Source organism: Sciurus carolinensis, chromosome 14 (genome assembly GCF_902686445.1).
Source record: "Sciurus carolinensis chromosome 14, mSciCar1.2, whole genome shotgun sequence".
Lineage (NCBI taxonomy): Eukaryota > Metazoa > Chordata > Mammalia > Rodentia > Sciuridae > Sciurus > Sciurus carolinensis.
In genome coordinates, this window is record NC_062226.1 from 12,152,499 (window position 1) to 12,177,560 (window position 25,062).

Genomic DNA, 25,062 nt, shown 5'->3' on the forward strand with positions numbered 1-25,062 from the left:
CTCTCCTCTCTCCCTCTCTCTCTGTCTCTCTGTCTCTCTGTCTCTCCCTCTCTCTCTGTCTCTCTCTCTCTCTCTCTCTCTCTCTCTCTCTCTCTCTCCCTCTCTCTCTCTCTCCCCCTCCCTCCCTCCCTCCCCCCTGCTTCCTGGATGTCATGAATTGAGCACTCTTTCTCCAGCATGCCCTTCTGGCCATGATGTTCTGCCTCACCTCCAGCCAAGAGCTACGGAGTTGGTCACCATGGGCTGAATCTCTGAAACCATAAGCTTAGGTATCTAGTATGCCATTTGTTTAAAAGGTTGTCTTTTCTCCAGTGTATGTTTTGGGCAGCATTTTGAAGGATCACCCTACTGTATCTATGTGAATTTATTTGTGTCTTCTATTCTATTGCATTGGTCTTCATGTCTATTTTGATGCCAATATCATGCCTTTTTTCTTACTATAGGTCTGTGCATAATTTGAGATCAGGTATTGTGATGCCTCAAGCTTTGCTCTTATTGCTCAGTATTTCTTTGACTATTCTGGGTCTTTTAATCTTCAAAATAAATTTGCAGTTCTGTGAAGAAGGTCGTTGGTCACTTGATGGAGATGCTGCAAATGAAATTTCTTTCCTTTTTTTTCTTTCATAAATTTTGTTATTGGCATCTAAGAATAGCTATTGATTTTTATGATGTTTTTATGGACCTAAAAGTTTAGTTGTTTTTTTTTTCCTGAGTCTTCAGGTTTTTCATAAGATCATGTTGTCTGCAAACAAGGATAATTAGATCTCCTCCTTTCTGATTTTGATACCCTCTATTTCTTTTTCTAGTCTTATAGCTCTAAGACTTCCAGCATTATATTTAATAGTAGTAAAAGTGGACATCCCTGTCTTCCTCCTGATCTTAGAGAAAAAAACATTTCTCCATTCTCAATTATTAGGGCTGTGTCTGTCATATAAAGCCTTGTTGTACTGATGTATCTTCCTTCTATATCGAATTTTCTGAAATTTTATCATGAAGAATGTTAGTTTTATTGAATGATTTTTCTTTTTTAATTCTTTTTTTTTTACAGACTGCATTTTGATTCATTGTACACAAATGGGGTACAACTTTTCATTTCTATGGTTGTTCACGATGTAGTTTCATACCATTTGTGTAATCATACATGTAATAGGGTAATGATGTCTGTCTCATTCCCCTTTCATACCCCTGCCCTCTCATTTTGATTTTTCTTTATCTATTGACATGAACTATGATTTTTATCCTCATTCTGTAGATGTGCTGTATTATTTTTACAATGCATTAATATTAAACCATAAAAACCATCCTTGGATTCTTGATATAATTTGCACTTGATCATGATGGGTTTGTTACTTTGGAGGTGCTGGAGATTCAACCCATAGTCTCATGTCTGCTAAACAAGCACTCTACCACTAAACTACCTCCACAGTCCCCTGTATGATCTTTTTTGTGTCTTATATTTGATTTGATAGCACTTTTTGAGAAATTTTGTGGTTATGTACATCATATTGTTCATACAGATATTAATATTTGCTTTCCTTTTTTTATTTTGTCATTTGCTGATTTTGGTATCAGGCTAATACTGGACTTACAGAAGGAGTTTGGAAGGATTCCCTCCCTTTCAATTCATCAGAAGGATTTGAGAACCTCATGTTAGGTTCTCTTTGAAAGGTTGGTAAAATTCATCAGAGAAGCCATCTCATCCAGGGCTTCTCTTTGTTGAAAGAAATTTTTAAATTTAAAAAAATATATTTTTATTAATTGTTGATGAATATCTATTTATTTATATGTGTTGCTGAGGATTGAACCCAGTGTCTCACACATGCTAGGCAAGCGCTCTACCACTGAGTCACAACCCCAGCCCCATTTTTAAATCTTGATTCAATTTTATTACTCATTTTTGATCTGTTCAAATTTTCTATGCACCTATGCTTCAGTTTGGGTAGGTTGTATATATCCATAAAATTGTCAGTTTCTTCTAGGTTTTCCCCAGCTCAATACACTTATTCTCAATAGTCACTAATTATCCTTGTGGTTTCTGTTGTATCCGTTGTACTGTGTTCTTTTTCATCTCTGATTTTATTTATTTGGGTTATTTCTTCTATTTTTCCTTCTTAGTCTTGGGATGTTGTGTCAATTTTATTTAACTCTTCAGAAACAAAATTTCTAATTTTGTTGGCCTTTTGTATTTTCAGTCTGTGTGTTGTTTATTGTATCTCAGATATTTGTTATTCCTTTTCTTCTAATTTGGGGTTTTGTTGTTCTTGGTCTTCTAGTTCCTTGAATCCCATCACTAGGTTATTTATTTCAAAATTTTCTAATATTTTCTATAAGCACTTATTACTGCTTTTGCTATCTCACAGGTTCTGATGTGTCTGTTTTCATTTTCATATGATTTAATTTTTTTTTCATTTCTCTTGATTTCTTCATGATTATCTCTTGGTCATTCAAAAGACCATTTTAAATTTTCAGGTCTTTGTATCATTGCCAAAGTTCTGTTTCTGGTTTCTAGCTTTATTCCCCTGTGCTCAAGGATGATACATGATACGTTTTCTTTCTTTCTTTTATATTTTAATCACTTATTGATTTATTTGTACTTCTTAAGACTTGTTTTGGGTACCAAACTACAGTCATTCCTGGAGAATATTCCATTGACTTTAAGACAAATATGCTTTCTGCCACTGTTGGATGAAATGTTAAGGAAATATCTGTTTGGTTCATTTTCCTAATAGTGTAATCTGTCTTATTTCAGATTAATTCTGAGTTCAGCCCAAAAATCACTGTATGTTACAGGTAAGATTTTTTCCCTTTTCTACAATATGATACCATTTATTTTGAAAATATATTCAATTTACATTATAATTTCTTTTACAAACATAGTCCATATAAGTTTATTATTTGTGATTTCCTAATAATTTTTATTGAGGTGTTGTCATTTATACTTTTTTAAAACATGAATTTTAAATATCCACCTCTTTAATTTTTTTCATTTGTATACACTACTGGAATGATCACTTAGGTCAAGAGATAGACAACTTCGTCTGACAGAAGCCCCCCTCCTTCCCTTTATAGTTTGAATCTCCCAAGGGTAAATGGTCTTCCAATCTCAACCCGCCCTGATTTTCCTGAATGCTTTTTAACTTCATTTAATCATAATCATGCAGCATATAATCTTTTGTACAGGCTGTTTTTCACTTAGCATGATAACATCATCTATGTTATTATATGTATCAGGAGTTCACTCTTACCTAGCCTGGTGTCTCACTCATGTAATCCCAGTCACTTGGGTGGCTGAAACAGGAGGATCACAAATCCAAAGCCAGCCTCAGCAACTTAGCAAGGCCCCAGCAACTTAGTGAGACCCTGTCTCAAAATGAAAACTAAAAAGGGCTGGAGATGTGGCTCAGTGGTTAAGTGCCCCTGAATTCAATTCCTGGTACAAAAAAAGAAAAACAAGAGTTCACTCTCATTAGCCAATATTATTCCACAATTATAAACAGACAAAAATCTAATTACCATTCCCAAGCTTACGGTTAAAACCATGTTTCTATATTTCTATATTTGTCTATGAATAATAAAGTTTCCATTTAATAATGTTATATGTTACATGTTAAACATATTTCTATAAAAAAACAAATGGGACCATACTGTGGTAATAAATAAACTGAACTGTCAGTTAATTAAACTATTAAGTGGTTTTTATTGCATGTATTTATTGCATATAAGCATAAATATTTATACAGTTATATTTATCTACAACAGTGCTTTTAAAACTATACTTATACATGAACCTCACTGAGCACCAGCACTTGGTTTCTGTGGTTTGTATAACCAGAAATGACATGCTGATCACAGGGCATACACCACTCAACTCCACTTGTCACCCCACACATTATAACTTTTCAGAAAACATGGTTTTTGGCAAATAGGATAAAGATGCATATTAAAAATAGAAATATGAATAAACCAGTAAAAAAAAAAAACAGAAGCATGGCATACGGGCGATATAGATGTATACCTACATGTAGAGTAATGTATACATCTAGAAAATGGTAATGGTAGAGTTGGTGTTGCAGAGAAGTGGAGAAAGGATGAAATTAATTTAAAATACTTTATTATTAAAAGGACAAAACATTGAATGACATTTTTATCTCACTCAAGGTAAGAATGGCAATTATCAAGAATACAAGTAACAATTAATGTTGGCAAGGATGTGGGGAAAAGCATACACTCATACATTGCAGGTGGGACTGCAAATTTGTGTAACCACTCTGGAAAGCAATTTGGAGTTTCCTCAAAAAACTAGGGATGGAAACCCTATTTGACCCAGTTATCCCACTCCTCAGTATATATCCAAAGGAATTAAAATCAGTAAACTATAGTGACACATCAATGTTTATAGCAACTCAATTCACAATAGCTAAGCTCTGGAACCAATCTAGATGCCCTTCAACAGATTAATGGATAAAGAAAATGTGGTTTATATACACAAGGGAATATTACTCAGCTGTGAAAAGGGTGACTTTATAACTTTATAACTTTTGCCAGAAAGTGGATGAATCTGGAGACTATCATGCTAAGTGAAGTACACCATCCCAAGAAATCAAAGCTTGAATGTTCTCTCTGACATGTGGATGCTAACAACAAACAGTGGGTAGAATGGTTCAGTGGATTAGACAATGGGGAATAAATGGAAGGGAGGAGGATAGGAAAGGAAAGACAGTGAGATGAAGCTGACATAACTTCCCTACACACATGTATGAATACACCACAGTGAATCTCAGCATCATGTACATCCACATATCTAGATTCCTATTTTGAATAAAATATACGCGATGTTTGTATATGCACAACAAAATAGACTGTACTGTCACATATAACTAAAAAGAACAAGGAAAATGTTTTTAAAAAAACCTATGGCGGGTTTTCAAGATGGCAGACTAGAGGGCGGCTGCATTTCATGTTGCTCCAGGACTCAGGATTCAAAAGAGGAGATAGTGAGTGACTTGGGACCAACTCAAAGCCGTCGGGTGAGTCTCTCCCGTTGGGGAGGCGTCCCAGATGGGGCGGTAGCCCTGGAACGCAGGGAACTTTGTGAAGTAGAGTTGCCCGGCAAGACGCCCCTCCCCCCATGAAGCGGTAAACACGGACCACTGGGAACTTTGCAGAGGAAGCTGCTCAGCACAGCACTTGGTTTTAGAGTAAACCGCCAGGCTTGGGTGGCTGCCCAGAGGACGGCCTGCATAGGCAGGTAATTAGATGCAGAACAGGGTCCCAGGTCCTAGGCGGCTTTTTGGTGGAAGAACTGCAGAGACAAGCTGAGGGGCAGAGCGAAGGTTCCAGGACTGCGGGCAGATTCTCTGAGGAGAGGCAGCCTAAGGAGACTCATCTGTGAAGGGTGAGGCTCCCAGGCCCAGGAGGTAGGTCCGGGCCCCTGGGAACGTTGCCTGGGAAGGCTGCCCTGCCCAGGCGGCAAGATACCCTTCTCCCCGCTGGAGCAGTGAACATGGACAGCGGGGAACTTTGCAAAGGAGGCCGTGCAGCACAACGCTTGGTTTCGGAGCAACCCGCCGAGGCTCCGGCAACAGCCAGAGGAAGAGCTGGATGGCGAGTTGTTTGGACTCAGAGCAACCTCCTGAACAACAGGGAGGCCGTCCTGAGGAGGTGGAGGTGCGCAGTGAGTTGCTTGGTCTCCAAGCGCCCACACAGAACTCTGGGTGGCTGCCTGGAGGAAGAGGGAGCGGCGGGTCAGTGGGGCTCGGAGCATATGTACGAGGCTCCAGGTGGCTGCTCAGAGGAGGGGTCGCATAGCCAGGCGATTAGGTGCAAAGCACGGTCTGGGGACCTAGGCGCCTTTGGGTGAAAGAGCTACACAGAGACAAGCTGAGGGGCGGAGCGAAGGTTCCAGGACTGCCGGCAGCTTCTCTGAGGAGGGGCTACCTAAGGAGATTCCTCTGCGAAGGGTGAGGCTCCCAGGCCCAGGAGGTAGGTTCGGGCCCCTGGGAATGTTGCCTGGGAAGGTTGCACTGCCCAGGTGGTAATTCTGGACTGAGGAGAACCTCTAGGAGGGGAACTGACCAGCTAGACCTCTCCACCGGGTGAGTCTTCTCTGCTGGGTGAGGTTTTCGCACAAGGACGGTAAAACAAGAGACACAGGCCCAAACAGGCCTTGCCTCAGCCCGCAGCCTAGTTCCCCTTTGGATGACCATTGGTCAACAAGTGGAGGCACCTCTGCCCACTAGCAGGGAATATACCCCACTTGAAGACCACCACCCCTAGAGAGGCAGCTTCCTTGGGGAACACAGCAGTATCAACTTCCTCCAAGACTTCAGGCTACTGAAGGATAAGAGGGGATACACTAGCAATCTTCAGGGACATTATAAGTCAATAGAGGAAATCTGCAATATCTTAATGATCCACTGATTCCTGAACAATATGAGAAAACAAGGGAAGAAAATGCCCCAAACAAATCTAGATGTTACATCAATAAAATCCAACGACAGCATGGCAGAAGAAATGTCAGAAAGGGAGTTCAGAATGTACATAATTAAAATGATCAGGGAAGCAAACGATGAGATGAAAGAGCAAATGCAGGCATTGAATGATGAGATGAAAGAGCAAATGCAGGCATTGAATGATGAGATGAAAGAGCAAATGCAGGCATTGAATGAACGCACCAATCGACAGTTAACAGAGCAAATACAGGAAGCAAAAGATCATTTCAATAAAGAGTTAGAGATATTGAAAAAAAACCAAACAGAAATCCTTGAAATGAAGGAAACAATAAACCAAATTAAGAACTCCATAGAAAGCACAACCAATAGGATAGAACACCTGGAAGACAGAACCTCAGATATTGAAGAAAAAATATTTAACCTTGAAAACAAAGTTGAACAAACAGAGAAGATGGTAAGAAATCATGAACAGAATCTCCAAGAACTATGGGATATCATGAAAAGGCCAAATTTGAGAATTATTGGGATTGAGGAAGGCTTAGAGAAACAAACCAAAGGAAGGAACAATCTATTCAATGAAATAATTTCAGAAAATTTCCCAAATCTGAAGAATGAAATGGAAAATCAAGTTCAAGAGGCTTATAGGACTCCAAATACACAAAATTACAACAGACCCACACCAAGGCACATTATAATGAAAATACCGAACATACAAAATAAAGACAGAATTTTAAAGGCTGTGAGAGAAAAGAACCAAATTACATTCAGGGGGAAACCAATGCGGATATCAGCAGATATTTCAATCCACAACCTAAAAGCTAGAAGGGCCTGGAACAACATTTTTCAAGCTCTGAAAGAAAATGGATGCCAACCAAGAATCTTATACCCAGAAAAACTTACCTTCAGATTTGATGATGAAATAAAATCCTTCCATGATAAACAAAAGCTAGAAGAATATACAAAAAGAAAGCCAGCTTTACAGGACATTCTCAGCAAAATATTCCATGAGGAAGAGATGAAAAACAAAGAAGCAAATCAGCAAAGGGAGGAGCTATCCTAAAGGAACTCTCAAATAAAGAGGAACCAAGTCGTGTCAAAAATAAACAAATAAATGAATAAAATGAGTCAAATGACTGGGAATACAAATCATATCTCAATAGTAACCCTGAATGTTAATGGCCTGAATTCATCAATCAAAAGACATAGACTGGCAGATTGGATTTAAAAGAAAGATCCAACAATATGTTGCCTGCAAGAGACTCACCTCATAGAAAGAGATACCCATAGACTAAAGGTGAAAGGATGGGAAAAAACATACCATGCACATGGACCCAACAAAAAAGCTGGGGTATCCATCCTCATTTCAGATAATGTGGACTTCAAGCCAAAGTTAGTCAGAAGGGATAAAGAAGGACATTTCATACTGCTTAAGGGAATCATAAATCAGCAAGATAACAATCAAAAATATCTGTGCCCTAAACAGTGGCTCACCCATGTATGTCAAACAAATCCTTCTCAATTACAGAAATCAAATAGACCATAATACAATAATACTAGGTGATTTTAACATGCCTCTCTCACAACTGGACAGATATTCCAAACAAAAATTGAACAACGAAACCATAGAACTCAATAACACAATCAATAATTCAGACTTAACAGACATTTATAGAATATACCATCCAACGAAGCGTGAATACACTTTCTTCTCAGCAGCACATGGATCCTTCTCTAAAATAGACCATATATTATGCCACAAAGCTAATGTTAGCAAATACAAGAAGATAGAGACACTTCCTTGTATTCTATCAGATCATAATGGATTGAAATTAGAAATAAATGAAAGAGTAAAAAACAGAAATTACTCCAACACCTGGAGATTAAACAATATGCTATTATATGATGAATGGATAACAGAAGATATTAGGAAGGAAATTAAAAAATTCTTAGAGGTAAATGAGAACAAAGAAACATCATATCAAAATCTCTGGGACACTATGAAAGCAGTACTTAGACGAAAATTTATTTCATGGAGCGCATTCAATAAAAGAAGTAAAACTCAACAAATAAACGACCTAACACTACAGCTCAAAGCACTAGAAAAAGAAAAACAGACCAACAGCAAAAGTAGTAGAAGACAGGAAATAGTTAAACTCAGAGCTGAAATCAATGAAATTGAAACAAAAGAAACAATACAAAAAATTGACAAAATAAATAGTTGGTTCTTTGAAAAAATAAACAAAATTGATAAACCTTTAGCCACACTAACAAAGAGAAGACAAGAGAAAACCCAAATCACTAAAATTCGGAATGAACAAGGAAATATCACAACAGACACGACTGAAATACAAAACATAATTAGAAGCTATTTTGAAAATCTGTACTCCAACAAAATAGAAAATTTCGAAGACATCAACAGGTTTCTAGAGACATATGACTTACCTAAACTGAACGAGGAGGACATACACAATTTAAATAGACCAATTTCAAGTAATGAAATAGAAGAAGTCATCAGAAGCCTACCAACAAAGAAAAGTCCAGGACCAGATGGGTTCTCAGGCGAGTTCTACAAAACCTTTAAAGAAGAGCTCATTCCAATACTTCTCAAAGTATTCCATGAAATAGAAGAGGAGGGAACTCTCCCAAACTCATTCTATGAAGCCAATATCACCCTGATACCTATACTAGACAGAGACACATCGAGGAAAGAAAATTTTAGACCAATATCCTTAATGAACATCGACACAAAAATTCTTAACAAAATTTTAGCAAATTGCATACAAAAACATTTTAAAAAGATAGTGCACCATGATCAAGTGGATTTCATCCCAGGGATGCAAGGTTGGTTCAACATCAGGAAATCAATAAATGTCATTCACCATATCAACAGACTTAAAGTCAAGAATCACATGATTATTTCAATAGATGCAGGAAAAGCATTTGATAAAATACAGCATCCCTTCATGCTCAAAACACTAGAAAAAATAGGGATAGTGGGAACGTTCCTTAACATTGTAAAGGCCATCTACACTAAGCCCATGACTAATATCATTCTAAATGGTGAAAAACTGAAAGCATTCCCCCTAAAAACTGGAACAAGGCAGGGATGCCCTCTTTCATCACTCCTATTCAATATTGTCCTTGAAACTCTAGCCAGAGCAATTAGACAGACCAAAGAAATTAAAGGGATACGAATAGGAAAAGAAGAATTCAAACTATCCCTATTTGCTGATGATATGATTATATACTTAGAGGAACCAGGAAATTCCACCAGAAAACTCTTAGAACTCATAAGTGAATTTAGTAAAGTAGTGGGATATAAGATCAATGCTCATAAATCTAATGCATTTTTATACATAAGTCATGAATCTTCAGAAAGAGAAGTTAGGAAAACTTCCCCATTCCAATAGCCTCAAAAAAAATAAAATACTTTGGAGTCAATCTCACAAAAGAGGTGAAAGACCTGTACAATGAGAACTACAGAACACTAAAGAAAGAAATTAAAGAAAACCTTAGAAGATGGAAAGATCTCCCATGTTCCTGGATAGGCAGAATTAATATTGTCAAAATGGCCATACTACCAAAAGTGCTATACAGATTCAATGCAATTCCAATTAAAATCCCAATGACATACCTTACAGAAATAGAACAAGCAATCTTGAAATTCATCTGGAAGAATAAGGAGAAACCCAGAATAGCTAAAGCAATCCTTCACAGGAAAAATGAAGCAGGGGGTATTGCAATACCAGAACTTCAACTGTACTACAAAGCAATAGTAACAAAAACGGCATGGTATTGGTACCAAAATAGACAGGTAGATAAATGGTACAGAATAGAGGACACGGACACAAACCCAAATAAATATAATTTTCTCATACTAGACAAAGGGGCCAAAAATATGCAATGGAGAAAAGATGGTCTCTTCAACAAATGGTGCTGGGAAAATTGGAAATCCATATGCAACAGAATGAAACTAAACCCATATCTCTCACCATGCACGAAACTAAACTCAAAATGGATTAAGGACCTCGGAATCAGACCAGAGACCCTGCATCTTATAGAAGAAAAAGTAGGTCCAGATCTTCAACATGTCGACTTAGGACCAGACTTTCTCAACAGGACTCCCATAGCACAAGAAATAAAAGCAAGAATCAACACCTGGGATAGATTCAAACTAAAAAGCTTTCTCTCAGCAAAGGAAACTATCAGCAATGCGAAGAGAGAGCCTACAGAGTGGGAGAAAATCTTTGCCAATCATACTTCAGATAGAGCACTAATCTCCAGAATCTATAAAGAACTCAAAAAACTTAACACCAAGACTACAAATAACCCAATCGACAAATGGGCTAAGGAAATGAACAGACACTTCACAGAAGAAGACCTACAAGCAATCAACAAACATATGGAAAAATGTTCAACATCTCTAGTAATAAGAGAAATGCAAATCAAAACCACCCTAAGATTCCATCTCACCCCAATTAGAATGGTGATTATCAAGAATACAAGCAACAACAGGTGTTGGCGAGGATGTGGGGAGAAAGGTACACTCATACATTGCTGGTGGGGCTGCAAATTAGTGCAGCCACTCTGGAAAGCAGTATGGAGATTCATTAGAAAACTTGGAATGGAACTACCATTTGACCCAGCTATCCCACTCCTTGGCCTATACCCAAAGGATTTAAAATCAGCATACTACAGAGATACAGTCACATCAATGTTCATTTCTGCTCAATTCACCATAGCCAGATTGTGTAACCAACCTAGATGCCCTTCAGTTGATGAATGGATAAAGAAACTGTGGCATATATATATATATATATATATATATATATATATATATATACACACACAATGGAATATTACTCAGCCATAAAGAATGATAAAATTATGGCATTTGCATGCAAATGGATGAAATTGGAGAATATCATGCTAAGTGAGATAAGCCAATCTCAAAAAACCAAAGGAAGAATGATCTCACTGAAAAGTGGATGATGATACGTAATGGGGCGTGGGAGGGTTTAGTTTTAGGGTTAGAGTTAGGGTTAGGGAGTGGGGGCAAGAATGGGGGAAGGAAGGACTGTATAGAGGGAAAAGTGGGATGGGAGGGGTGGGGGAAGGGCAAAAATAACAGAATGAATCAACCAACATTATCCTATGTAAATTTATGATTACACAAATGGTATGCCTGTACTCCATGTACAAACAGGGAAACAACATGTATCCCATTTGTTTACAATAAAAAAAGATAAATAAAAGCATAGAAAAAAAAACCTATGGCATAATATTGTTAGGTACTTAGGACAAAGGAGTTCTTTATTTTTTAAAATCCAGATATATTTGGTTAAAACATAGTGTAAAGCATGATTCACTAGTGAATTCCAGCAGAAAATTCTATCAGGGAAGGGGATGTGCACATGCTGTAATAACTGGGTCTTGCTGGTTGTGATCAATTCGCATACCACAGGTTCTGCTGCTGTAACTCCTGAGGACACCCCGCCTGGATTCTGAACACAGGATTACTTAGGTCAGGGGCATGTGTTACAGTCACAGGACTCAGCCATTTCCTATTTCATGCTCAGAAACATTCCCTTGACTCTGCACAATCTCTTCCCTTTGGTTTTTGTTTGTTTGTTTGGTTGATTTTGAGAAATGCATAAGAACGTGTGTTCAAGGTTAAAGCATCAAACATAATAACTTTTCATCTTATAAATCCTCTTTGCTCTACCCATTCATCCCTTCCTTTCCCTTACACACATCCTTGGTGACAACTGATCTTTTTATTATCACTGTTGCTTTGCATTTTCTGGGATATTAGAAATTATTATATTAGAAATCACATGCTGTTTCTTTTTGGAATGGCTTCTCCATATAACTATTTCATAGAGGAGTTCAGCAGTGATAGTTGCCCAAAAATCCAGTAATTGTTCTGTGTGTACAAATTACAGAGTCGCTCTGATATACACACTGGATTCACACTTAAAAACATATATAGTAGCATTTTTCAAAATAGCAAAATAGTATAAGCAAAAAGCAACCATTAAAATAGTGCAGGTAACCATATTAGAATGCTATATTCCATGTGTGTCAAAATACTCTCTGCTGTCATGTGTACCTAAAAAGAACAAATTATAAAATAGAGTGGTGTGTTAGAGTTTAGAGTGAAAGATGAGAATATATAGATGAATTTCACATGGACAACAGAAAACAACAAAGGCAAGTGTCAAGAATAAAGAGAGTCTAATTTAATTGTATAGGCTGTTCTCAATCAGGCAAAATTCATGGGTCACTGCAGAAGTTTTAGAACTCTGAGGAAACCCAAGCTCATATTGGAAAGAGTGAAGAAGAAAGAAGATATCTGGAGGACTACGAAGGAGCTTCACAGTGTTGAGGTTTCTGTTTAGACCTTGAGCTTTTTAAACAAATATTTCTGTAAATGATTTACAATGTTATCATGTCACATATCAAAACCACATGCACATGTATATGTACAATATATTATATATACACACATATATTTAAACTGTCTATATATTTTCTCTGTTATTTCAATATTTTATAAATACTAAAGTAAAATTCCCAGTAAAATATCACTCAAATCAAAATATTCAAGACTATTATGTCTCAGGATTTGATTCACACACAGTATGAATACAATTCAACTAAATGTAGGCAGTTTAACAGAATATGAATAGTCCCTAAATGTCTCTGACATATGAATTCCTCCTTTATACCAAATACTAAAGTTAAAGGAATACAGAAACACCTGTCCCCATTACCAACTTACAGCAATGAGGTTAGCACATAGGCCTTAAGCAGAAGTGGTTTCTTGAGGGCTAAAGATAACACTTAACTACTTCAGATGGAAACACAAGACACTAGATTGATGAGTTGGGCAAGAACGTTTCTTTTTTTCATTTTAAAATAAAATATGATTAGGTTAAACCGTGCTGAATTTCTACTTGAGCTCAGTTCAGTATGCCTAGACCTCCTGACACCCTGCTTAGCCATTCTCTCCAGCCCACACCCAAAGAGGTAGAGCACCCTCTAGGAAGGAGCTGATTTCCCATAATCACAGCATCGCCTGGAAGGCCTTGTAAGACCCTCTACCCTCAATACTTGCCTCACCCCCATGTGGCCTTGTTAGAACTGGGCAGACGACTCTGATCAAGTTCACCACTGTCAACACTTGGGTCCTGTACCCAGTCGATCTGGGCCGTTGTGCTGGCCGTTTACAGAAAAACTGTCTCATTTCTGTCTTATTCCGGTTTGGAACAAAGGCCACACTCTTTGGGCCTAGATAGTCAGCCTAACAAAACTGAAAATAATTTGGACAGAGATTAAGGAATTACAAAGAGTTAGGGAGAACACAGGAAAGGAGAGAGGGGGAAAGGTTGGTCAATAGCTACTCTATTAATACATAGGAAGAATCGTTTTGGCTATTCTATTGCACAGGTTGACCAGAGCAAATGATAATATAGTCTATACTTAAGAAAGCTAGAATAAAGGCTCTTGAATGTTTGACAACAAAGAAATTAAAAATGTTCAAAGAAATAAATATGCTTGGGGCGAAATCGCAAGGGACAGAAGTAGGAGCATGTCGGTCGGACGACGAGACAGGCCAGGAACTACAATTCCCAGCAGGCTGCGGGGCCGCGGAGGCCGCGGAGGAAAGCGGGACAAGAGCCCTTAGAGCGCGGCAGGGATGGAACGTTGCTAGAGTTCGCGGGTCTGGCTGCTGCCGGCTGGAACCGCATGCTGTGAGCCGTCGCGCGCCAAAGCGGGAATCCGGGAGGCGGGCAGTTGTGCAATTAATGCAGGTATTTAAAACTCCCGAACCTGCGGACGCCATGCACAGGAAGCACCTCCAGGAGATTCCGGACCAGAGTAGCAACGTTACCACCAGCTTCACGGGGGGATGGGATTCCAGCAAGACTTCTGAACTGCTGTCAGGCATGGGGGTCTCCGCCTTAGAGAAGGAGGAGGTGGACAGTGAAAACATCCCCCAGGAACTGCTTTCTAACCTGGGCCACCCTCAGAGCCCCCCACGGAAACGGCTGAAAAGCAAAGGGAATAACAAAGGCTTTGTGATCATCCGCAGGCCTAAACTCAGTCAGAGAACTTCCCTGGTGTTTCATGGGGCTCTCTCCCGGATTCGCTGCTCCTGGGGATCTTCTCTTGTCCCTGTCTCCCCGAGCTGCTGAAAGTCTCTGGTGTTTGTAAGAGGTGGTACTGCCTCGCGTTTGACGAATCTCTCTGCAAACCTTGGACCTCACGGCCCTTTTCGTGTCCAGCACTTGGATCTGTGTAACTCGGTTATTAACGTCTCCACCCTCCATGGCATTCTGTCTCAGTGCTCCAAGTTGCAGAATCTGAGCCTGGAAGGCCTGCAGCTTTCTGATCCCATTGTTAATAATCTTGCACAGAACTCAAATTTAGTACTACCCAACCTTTGTGGCTGTTCTGGATTTTCTGAATCCGCCCTGAAGACTTTGCTAAGCAGCTGTTCCAGACTGGATGAGCTGAATCTCTCCTGGTGCTATGAGTTCACTGAAAAGCATGTGCAGGTGGCCGTCGCACATGTGTCAGAGACCATCACCCAGCTGAATCTTAGTGGCTACCTGAAGAATCTCCAGAAATCAGATGTCTCTACCTTAGTTAGAAGATGCCCCAACCTTGTCCACCTGGACTTAAGTGACAGTGTCATGCTAAAGCATGACTGCTTTCCAGAATTTCTCCAGCTCAGCTACCTCCAACACCTGTCACTCAGTCGGTGCTATAATTCCTGAAACTCTACTTGAACTCGGAGAAATTCCCACACTGAAAAACACTACAAGTTTTTGGAATTGTGCCAGATGGTACCCTTCAACTGTTACAGGAAGCCCTTCCTCATCTGCAGATTAATTGCTCCTATTTCACCACCATTGCCAGGCCAACTGTTGGGAACAAAAAGAACCAGGAGATATGGGGCATCAGGTGCCCACTAACACTGCAAAAGCCCAGCTGTCTATGAAGTTATCTCCTCTGATTGGTGTCTCTTCTTCCTTTGGAATGGGGAAACTAGGCAGAAAGCCCAATATCTGGAGCACTGGGCTAGTTTTATTATTCGTTTTCCCTTAACCTTTATCGTGCAAGTATATTAGGGAACCATTTTCAAGGGAAAACAATGAAGTGTTGCCCTTTTTAAAAAATAACTATAAAAGCTTCTGTCAATGCTATGCCCTTAAGAGCCTAAGTTGTAGGCCTTTGGAAATTTTAGGAGAGTGAGCCTATGATTTCAGGTTACTTTTTTACAGAGCAAAATTTGTGCCACCTTCTCCAAGTGCCCTTCAGATTAAGTCTTATTTAGAATCAAGCTAAAAAATGACGTATGGCCAATGATTTTCATAACCCTTGTGATAACTTTTGTCTATTTAATTTTTCAGTATTGTTTTATTAATAAGACATGGTTTGGAAGAACCATAAGCTATGTGTAGGGTGAGCTGAAGAGAGAGTCATAAAGTAATAGCATCTGAGCTATCTGGGAATTAAAAAAAGAAAAAGCATTTCATTTTTATCTTTAGATTGGAAATTAGTTTAATGGAAACATAGCCCCACCGATTAAACCCTCAAACAAATTAAACATATGACCAGAGATATGGAATTGTATCGGATTTGAAGGCTCAAGAAGTAATTTTCTATGCCAGGTTAATCTGAAGTATCCTTTAATATCACTAAGGTACTGTGTTCCCAAAATATAATTGTGGTTTCTAACTTTATAATCAAATTACATTAATATGAGTTGTTTAGCTTTTAAATGAGTTGCTTTGTTTTAGGAAGGTGGTGTTATCCTAATCAGTCTCTATTCTTGAAAACTTGGAGAAGTTCTGAACTGATACTGCCTGCAGTTTTCCTTTAGTGCTAAGGTTATATGTATATTACTCTGGAATCAAGAATTTTAAATTGCCTTTTAAAAAACGGTCTTGAACAATAATTGTCTGAAATTACCCACTTTATAGGGTTACTGATCCTAAGAATTGCTTGTTCCTTTTAATCAAAAGTACACACTAGAAGCCAGTGATGTTCTGTGCAGTTTCAGGACAGTCTGCACTGGCACACTGTGTAAGAGTTAGTACTCAGGTGTTGAACCTTTTGATACTATTAGTGGGTTTGGATTTGTTGTTTGTTTGTTTGTTAGTTTTTTAAACCTGGTTCATGGAGACAAAAAGATCAAGTTCTGCTTTTTAAAAAATCATAGAACACTAGTTTTAAGTTGGTGACTTTCCCATATGTGCAAAATGCAACAAAAAAAGCCAAAACCCATCATTTTTTCTATTAACTGGTTTTATTTTAATCAAAGATTTTAAATGTTAGAAACAGTAGTATAAAGTGCCCTTATCTACTCAGACGTAAGGAAGAATATTTTAAAGTAGTGTTACACGAGGAGATGATTATGTGTCTATTTCTTATTAGTTAAAAAGTGCTAAATACTACTTGAAATTATTGTTTACAGATTAGTGACAAGGGCAGGTGGTAGGATCTGGTTGGACTGACTTCCGGATGCCCTCAAACATACAGTGCCTGTACTTCCAGACTCAAGTCCAGCCATAAGCTATTTTGCCAACGTGTCAGAGTAATCTGTATTTTTGTATGTGATTTCTACTTTTATAAACTTGTTTTAAAATAAAACACATTTTTATAAAAAAAAGAAAAGAAATAAATATGCTTACCATCATCTGAACAATACACAATGTATACATATATCAAAACATTTATGGCATAGCACGAATACATACAAAAATTTTATGTGTAAATTAAATAAGTGATAAAGAAATTATGAACAAAGATTTAACTGCATTTCTCATTAATCTTACTAGAAAAATAAATTCCAAATGTACTGCAAAAATCAACACAAAAATGAAACCATGAACCCACCAGGAAATATATACCTTGAGAAAGAAAAGGAAAAGATTTGCTATAAAAGTCCACAAACTGTCAACAAGGAGAATAGAGACAAGAGTTGTGACTATATAAAAAAAAATTGTGTTTTTAGGAAAAGGAAACATTATGAACAGGAAAAAATTAGGAAAATGTAGTTGTGCCAGTATGTTTGCAAAAACCTTTCCCAAGATTTTGAAGATCAACAAGACAATAAAACCAAGATAAAAACTACATTCTAACTGAAACATGGTCAAACAAAGACCATCACATCTATATTCATAAAGAAACAGCAATTCCAAAAGGAAAGGGTGTGTGTGAAGAATTTGGAAATGAAAATGTCATATTCAGTTAATAACAAAGATCATTCCCATCATGCATCCTCTCCTGAGGATATTTCTCAGAGCTCCTTTCATATCCCGATTCCTCAGACTGTAGATCAAGGGATTCAGCATGGGGGTGACCACAGTGTACAACACAGACACAACGACATCCTCGTCTTTACTGTTATTGGATGAGGGGACAAAGTAGAGTGCAATAATTGCTCCATAGTACAGGGAAACCACAGAGAGGTGGGAGCCACATGTGGACAAGGCTTTGCAGATCCCCTGGATGGAGGGTCTTCTCAGGATGGTGGCCCCAATGTGGCCATAAGAGACCAGAACACATAAGAACAGCAGGATAATGACCACAGTTCCTAGTGTGGGGATCACCAGCTGGTTGATGGTGGTGTCTGAGCTGAACAGCTTAAGTAAGGCAGAGAGGTCACAGAAGAAGTGGGGCAGAGTGTTGCCTCTAAGGAAAGAGAGCCGGGCTAGGAGGAGGGTGTGCACAAGGGCAATGGCAGAGGACAAGACCCAGGACACCACCACTAGCAGGAAACAGAGGCTCTGTCTCATCATTTGTGGTATAGTGCAGGGGGTGACAGATGGCCACATACCTGTCATAGGCCATGGAGGTCAGAAGGAAGCTGTCAAGAGTACCCAAACAATAGGAAAAAGTATGCCTGGAGAAATGCAGCCAGCATATGAGATGGACTGAGTCTGCGTCAGCATGTTCCATGAGCATCTTTGGAGCTGTGACTGAGGAGAAGCAGATGTCAGTGAGGGCCAAGTGGCTGAGGAAGAAGTACATGGGGGTGTGGAGGCGAGAGTCCAGCCTGATGAGCAGGATGATGAGCAGGTTCCCCAGCACCGTGGTCAGGTACATGGCCAGAAACGGCGTAGTACATGCCTTGCTGCTCTGGCTGGATGGGCAGCCCCAGGAGGAGGAACTCGGACACGCTGCTCTGGTTCCCCCTCCTCATGCTCTTCTTTTCTTTTGCCGGAGATGAAAAATATAGGAAAATGTTAAAGAATGAGAAGTGATTGTGACTATTTATGTAATAAAGATTGGTTTTCGACTGGTTAGTGTGTGCATTGTAATTGAATATGGCAAAATTTTGACACACTATCAACTAGTAATGGCTCAGATAAAAGGATATTATTTGTATACCTAGAAACCAACACAATATATTTTTAAGAAGAATGAAGTATCTGAATATCATCAAATCTCACCAACTTGAGGAGTTCATGATGGAAATGTGAGATTAGGGTTAGTTTCAAGGCCAGGTCAGTAACTAGTTAATAGAAAATTGTAGATAAACTCCAATAGTTTGTTGACCTTTCTTAATCTTCTCCATTCCTCTTAAACATATGTTAGCTAATGCTTTAATTCCAGGTATCAGATCAAATAAAGAGAATCCAATCTGCTGCTTTGGATCTCTAAGTTATCAGGAACTGCATAGCTGCTGGATTTATCATCTGTAGCAAGTCCAGGCAAGAGCTTTAAGGACATGAATCCCTCTCAATAACATTAAATGTCTGGTGACATTCCTTATAACAAACCCATCAGTTCTGCCTTTAAGAAAATTCTTTCCCACTCGACATTTTGATTCTATAGGAATTTTCATGGAATAAGGACAAAAACTTCCAAATTCCCATTGTGTGTTCCCTTAGCTCAAAAGGAGATCATTCTTATTTTAAGTACTCAGAACACCAGGAAGTATTTAACTTTTCCAGTCACATCTAGGATTTGTCAGTGAGGAAGTTCTTTTTAAATGTCTATCTAGAATAAGAAAATAAAACCTTCTTCCTTTATTTCATTCCTAAACATTCATATGAAAGATTCTTGATTTTATATTTCTTCTCATAATTCTAACATTTCTTATCTTATTTCTTATACTTTTCTGCTACTTCATCTCTCTTTCTCCTTCAAGTCAGTTTGTTTTACACCTATTCATTTGAACAATCATAACATAATAGGAAAACCAAACAGGATGTGCTACTAAATATAGAATCTCTCACTGTGAGCATCTTTTGTCTTTGAGAGCTGGAGAGATGTCTCAAGATGAGACTCATCACTCGTTTGAGTGGTTAACTAAACTTTGCATTAATGTACCAATTCTCTCAACTTGATTGAAATTCTTTAAAGTTTCTACATTCTTCAGCACAGTAGGTTAAAATTTTTGTTAATAGGCTATTGTTACCTGAAATTAATTATACATTGAGTTATGTGACTGATTACCATGTTAGTAACTATAAGTTTATCACAACCAAAATCACAATGAGCTATTGGATGGACATGTAGGTTGTTTCTAATATTTTTGCCTCTTCTAACAATACTGATATAAATAACATTGTTCATATGAAATTGTAACAATTAGCATATATATCCACAGGATAATTTACTAGAAATAAAATTAGAGGGAATGTAGAGTCATGACATTGAAAGACATTGAATTACAAGAGGCCAAGCAAACTAGGAAGTGGAATCCTATGTGTACTTTAAAAGGAGTTCTTAATAGAAAAAAAGGCACATAACATATATAAAAATGGGCACTTCCAGTTATGTATTTGGAAATGAAAGAGCAAGAACCCTTGATGGGCCATGAAAGGATTATGTCAAGATTATGGTCATCCTGGAAAAGTTATGAAGTGGGGAACCATTCAGAACTAGTTATAAGGCTTCTTCTGCTAAAATAGAATGTTCCAATTCCATTCTCAGGGAACTAGCTCACACAACATAAGGTTTAAGAAAAGCAATGAAAACTTTTAAGTAACTGGCTGTCTAATGGTTAGAGATCAGACGACAGCAAGGTAAGAGGATCAACAGGAATCTGAATAGGAAGTTCTGGCTGCAGTTTAGACACAAAATGAAACCTGGATGGTGGCAGAGGATATGAGTAAGATTACAGGGATTTGGTATAAAATTTCAAAGAAAATCCCAAAAGACCTAATGACAAAAGGAGAACTGTTTTTAAAATATGCTTTCAAAAATGAAATATAAGGGCTGGGGAGATAGCTCAGTTGGTAGAGTGCTTGTCTTGCAAGCACAAGGCCCTGGGTTCGACACCCCAGCACTGCAAAAAAAGAAATATAAAATCAGTTAGAGATGAACTGTTCTGCATGGAGACTTGATTTTGCCTTACCTTTTCAAAATTTAGATAGATACTTAATTCAAGATAAATTATTCCACAAGGAACTGTATATAATACTCTGTGTGAGGCTCGGTGGAGTCTAGAAATCAGTTTTACTCACTGACACGGATGCACACACACAGATAGAAAAACACATTTATTCCATCAAGATAGAGGAAAGATTAGTAGATGAAGAGGGTTGAGGAGGAGGGAAAGGGGTCAGGAAAAGGGAAGAGCAGTGTAACTAATCTGACTGAATTTTCATAGGTACATGTATGGATGTGGCACTCTGGGCCCCAGTATTGGGTGTATCCACAGCACACTCTTTAAAAAAAAAAAAAAGTAAACTGTAAATGGATTGAATAGAGGTTGTTGGAGTGGAAGGAGAGGAGCAAGGGTTTAGGGGGAGTTGTGGGTATTGAGTGGGTTGAGTTCCTTATCTATGTGACAATGTCAGGGAATATTCTGTTGTTGTATACAACTAAAAAGAATTAAAAGAAAGAAACAGAGGCCACATCAGTTCTCTGGCCATTAACATAATCAAACATTTCTCATAAAGACAATAGGCCCTGACTACTTTATCTCACACACACACACACACACACACACACACACACACACACACGGGACGAGTTATGGGAACGTCCTTCCATTTCCCTCTAAAAGTCATGAGATGCAGTGAAGGAAGTGGAGTCTCCAAAGGGCTCAAAGTTCCGTAGCAACATGCAGAAGAGTCACCCCTTCAGAGTGAACCAACATAGTCATAGAGATAAACACCGGTCACAGTTCTGAGAAATTAGTGCGATGATTTTACAAACCATGGACGGGTCCTGCAGGCAGTGCCTCCATCCCCAGCTCCAAATTAGAGACAAACAGGATTTAACAGCTTCATTTCCTTTGCTTCCCTTGGGAGAAGAACTTCCTAATGAAGTAGGCCTAAGAGAGTTCACCTGCTGACCAACAATGGCAATAGCCACAGAAAAGCCGTTAGGAACCTAAGGATCCAAAGAGCCTTCTCAGCTTGGTCTGGGGGTCATCATAAAGCAGGATAGAGGTTGAATGTGACAATACAAGCGTCTTGGTTCTGAATCCCATGTATTTTAAAAACACTTGGAAAACTCTATCACCTTTATTCTCTGATGAAAAGAATAATGGAAAAAATATATAATGGTGACCACTGGGTCCTGGGAAATGAAATACAGTTTCTACAAATCCCTCTTGTCAAAACCTACCGTGTCAGTATTCCACGGGTACAAGATTCTTACAATACCACAAAATAACAGCTTTCAGTTTTCATTCAGTATCACCATTCAATATCAGCTTTCTACCAAGCTCCTTTCAGAATTCTTTGCAAATTCATTCCACACATCAACAACTCCATTTCTTCATTGTCCAGTGAAAATAAATATCATGTGCTAATTATTCAAGGGTTAAAGATATATGAATTTTATATATATTATTATTTGGTTCTGTTTATATTAAATTAAACCTATAATTGAAACTGGTATTTGAGTGAAGGAGTCCGATAATGTATTTAGACTCCAGGAATGGCTTCTCAGTCCTTTAGATCGTGGCTGACTATCTGTCTCCATGGTGATAATGCTCCAACCAACCTGCCTGTTTTCCTAGAAGCAAAGGGTTGATAACATTTCCTTCTCAAACCAAAGACATCATTACATCTCCCTCTTTCCTTATATCTATAATGATTAAAAGTAAATCTATGACTGCAGGATTTCTTGTTTGATTCACAATATAGGAAAAAATATCTCATTGAATTAACAAATGTCATTACTATTTTCTCAGGTACCAGATATCATTTACCAAAAAAGACTGCTCTGTATCTTCTTCCACATCAAGCTTCTCTGGTTCTTTTGAGTCCTGGAAAATTTTTCTTGCATAGTACCCCATAATCATGTGGGTTATTATACAAGGGATGCAAAGTTGGTTCATATTCAAATCACTAAATGTGATTCTTCACATAAGTAGAATTAAAGATGGACAAGAATCATATGATCATCCAAACAAATGTACAAAAGGCATTTGATAAAATCCATCATCCATTTATGTTAAAAATGCTAGAGAAACTAAGAAAAGAAGGACTGACATCAACATTATGAAGGCTATAATTAACAACTTCAAAGATAACATCCTACTGAATGGAGAAAACAAAATGAAAGCATTTCCTCTAAAATCAGGAAAAAGACAAGGATGTTCACTCTCACCACTTCTATTCAATATCATTCTTGAAACTCTTGTCAGAGCAATCAGGCAAGAGAGAAAATTAAAGGGATATAAATAGAAAATAAGAAGTCCAATTAATGTACAATGAATCAAAACGCAGTCTGTAAAAACTAAAAAAATTAATAAATAATAAAAAATAAACAACTTAAAAACTAAACAAAATAAATGAAGAAACTGCTTTAAAAAAAGAAGTCAAATAATTTCTGTTTGCTGATAACATGATCCTATGTCTAGAAGACTCCAAAAATACTACACAAGAAGACTTCCAGAAGTGATAAATAAATTCAGCAAAGTTGTAGGGTACAAGATCAACATTCATAAATCAATAACATTCCTATGCTCCAACAGTGATTATGCTGAGAAAGAAATCAGGAAAATGATCCTATTTACAGTAACCTCAAACAAATTGGGAATAAATCTAACCAAAAAGGATAAGGACCTTGGCCATGAAAACTGCAGAACATTGAAGAAAGAAATCGATGAAGACCTTAGAACATGGAAAGACCTCCCATGTTCTTGGATAGGCAGAATCAGTATTGCCAACACACACTACCAAAAGCAACATACAGATCCCATGCAATCCCCATCAAGTACCAATGACATTCTTCACATAACTAGAAAAAAACACAGCTCTAAAATGCTCAAAGCAACCCTGAATGCTCAAAGCAACCCTGAAGAAGAAGAGTAATGCTGGAGGTATCACAAGACCTGTTCTCGAGTTACGCTACAGAGCATAGCAACAAAAGCAGCAAGGTGTAGGCACCAGACAGACACGAGACCACCACAACAGAATCAGAGGCACAGAGACAGACCCACACAGTGACAGTCACCTACATGGAACAAAAGTACCAAGAATATATGTTGGAGAAATGGCAGACTTTTCAACAAAGCCTACTGGGAAAATTTGATATTCACACACAGAAGAATCAGACTAAACCCCTATCCCTCACCCTGCACAAAAGTCTCATAAAAGTGGATCAAAGACTTAGGAATTAGAACAGAAACTTTCCAGAACCTTTACATGGAAACATACAGTCAACACTCCAACATGTTGACACAGGCACCAACTTCATTAATAAGAACCCTGAAGTTCAAGAAATAGGACCAAGAATCAGTAAGTGAGAGAACAACAAATTAAAATCTTTTGTACAGCAAAGGAAATGATTAAGAGCACGAATAGATGAATTTTACTGTCATGTATAACAAAAAAATTACAACAAAAAAGCATGAATAGAGAGCTTATAGAACGGGAGAGCATCTTTGCCAACTACTCCTCTGACAGGGGATAAATAAACACAATATATAAAGAATTAAAAAGCTTAACACAAACACACACGCATGTGCAGGCATGCACACACACACACACACACACACACACACACACATGCACACACCAGTCAATAAATGGGCAAAAGAACTAAACAGACACTTTTCAAATGAACTACAAGTGGCCAACAACTATATTCACTCCATAAATCTTGAAGGCATTAAGCAACAAATGGAAGCCATTCTCCTGCGAAGCCTTCACAAGTCCAGAGTAGCACCTTAATCTATAGCTATGGGAAAACGTACCACCTCCTCTCTGGACGTCATGAGTAGGTCTTATTTTCCCATTGGCACTATTCAACCAAAAGGTAAAATATAGCCTACTCCAAACCCACATGCAGCTGCACACACACCACTGAAATTTTCAGCACAAAACTTTACACCAAAAATACAAAGAACCCAATCAATAAATGGGCCAAGGAACTGGACAGACATTTTACAAAAGAATACATACAGGCAATTAATAAATATATGAAAAAATGTTCAACATCTCTAGTAATTAGAAAAATGCAAATTTAAACAACTCTAAGATTTCATCTTACTCCAATTGGCATGGCTATTATCAAGAACACAAACAATAGAAGTTGGCGTGGATGTGGGGAAAAAGGCACTTTTACTTTGCTGGTGGAGTTGTAAATTGGTGCAGCCACTCTTGAAAGCAGTGTGGAGAAT

The 25,062-nt window shown here is 38.1% G+C and overlaps 2 pseudogenes; one reads left to right on the forward strand and one right to left on the reverse strand.

The window, feature by feature from the left end:
• LOC124964404 (olfactory receptor 50-like) overlaps nt 1–18,672 on the reverse strand; it is a 29,102-nt pseudogene extending 10,430 nt beyond the window's left edge.
• On the forward strand, nt 14,170–15,462 carry LOC124964405 (S-phase kinase-associated protein 2-like; annotated as a pseudogene).
• Nucleotides 18,673–25,062: the final 6,390 nt, after the last annotated feature.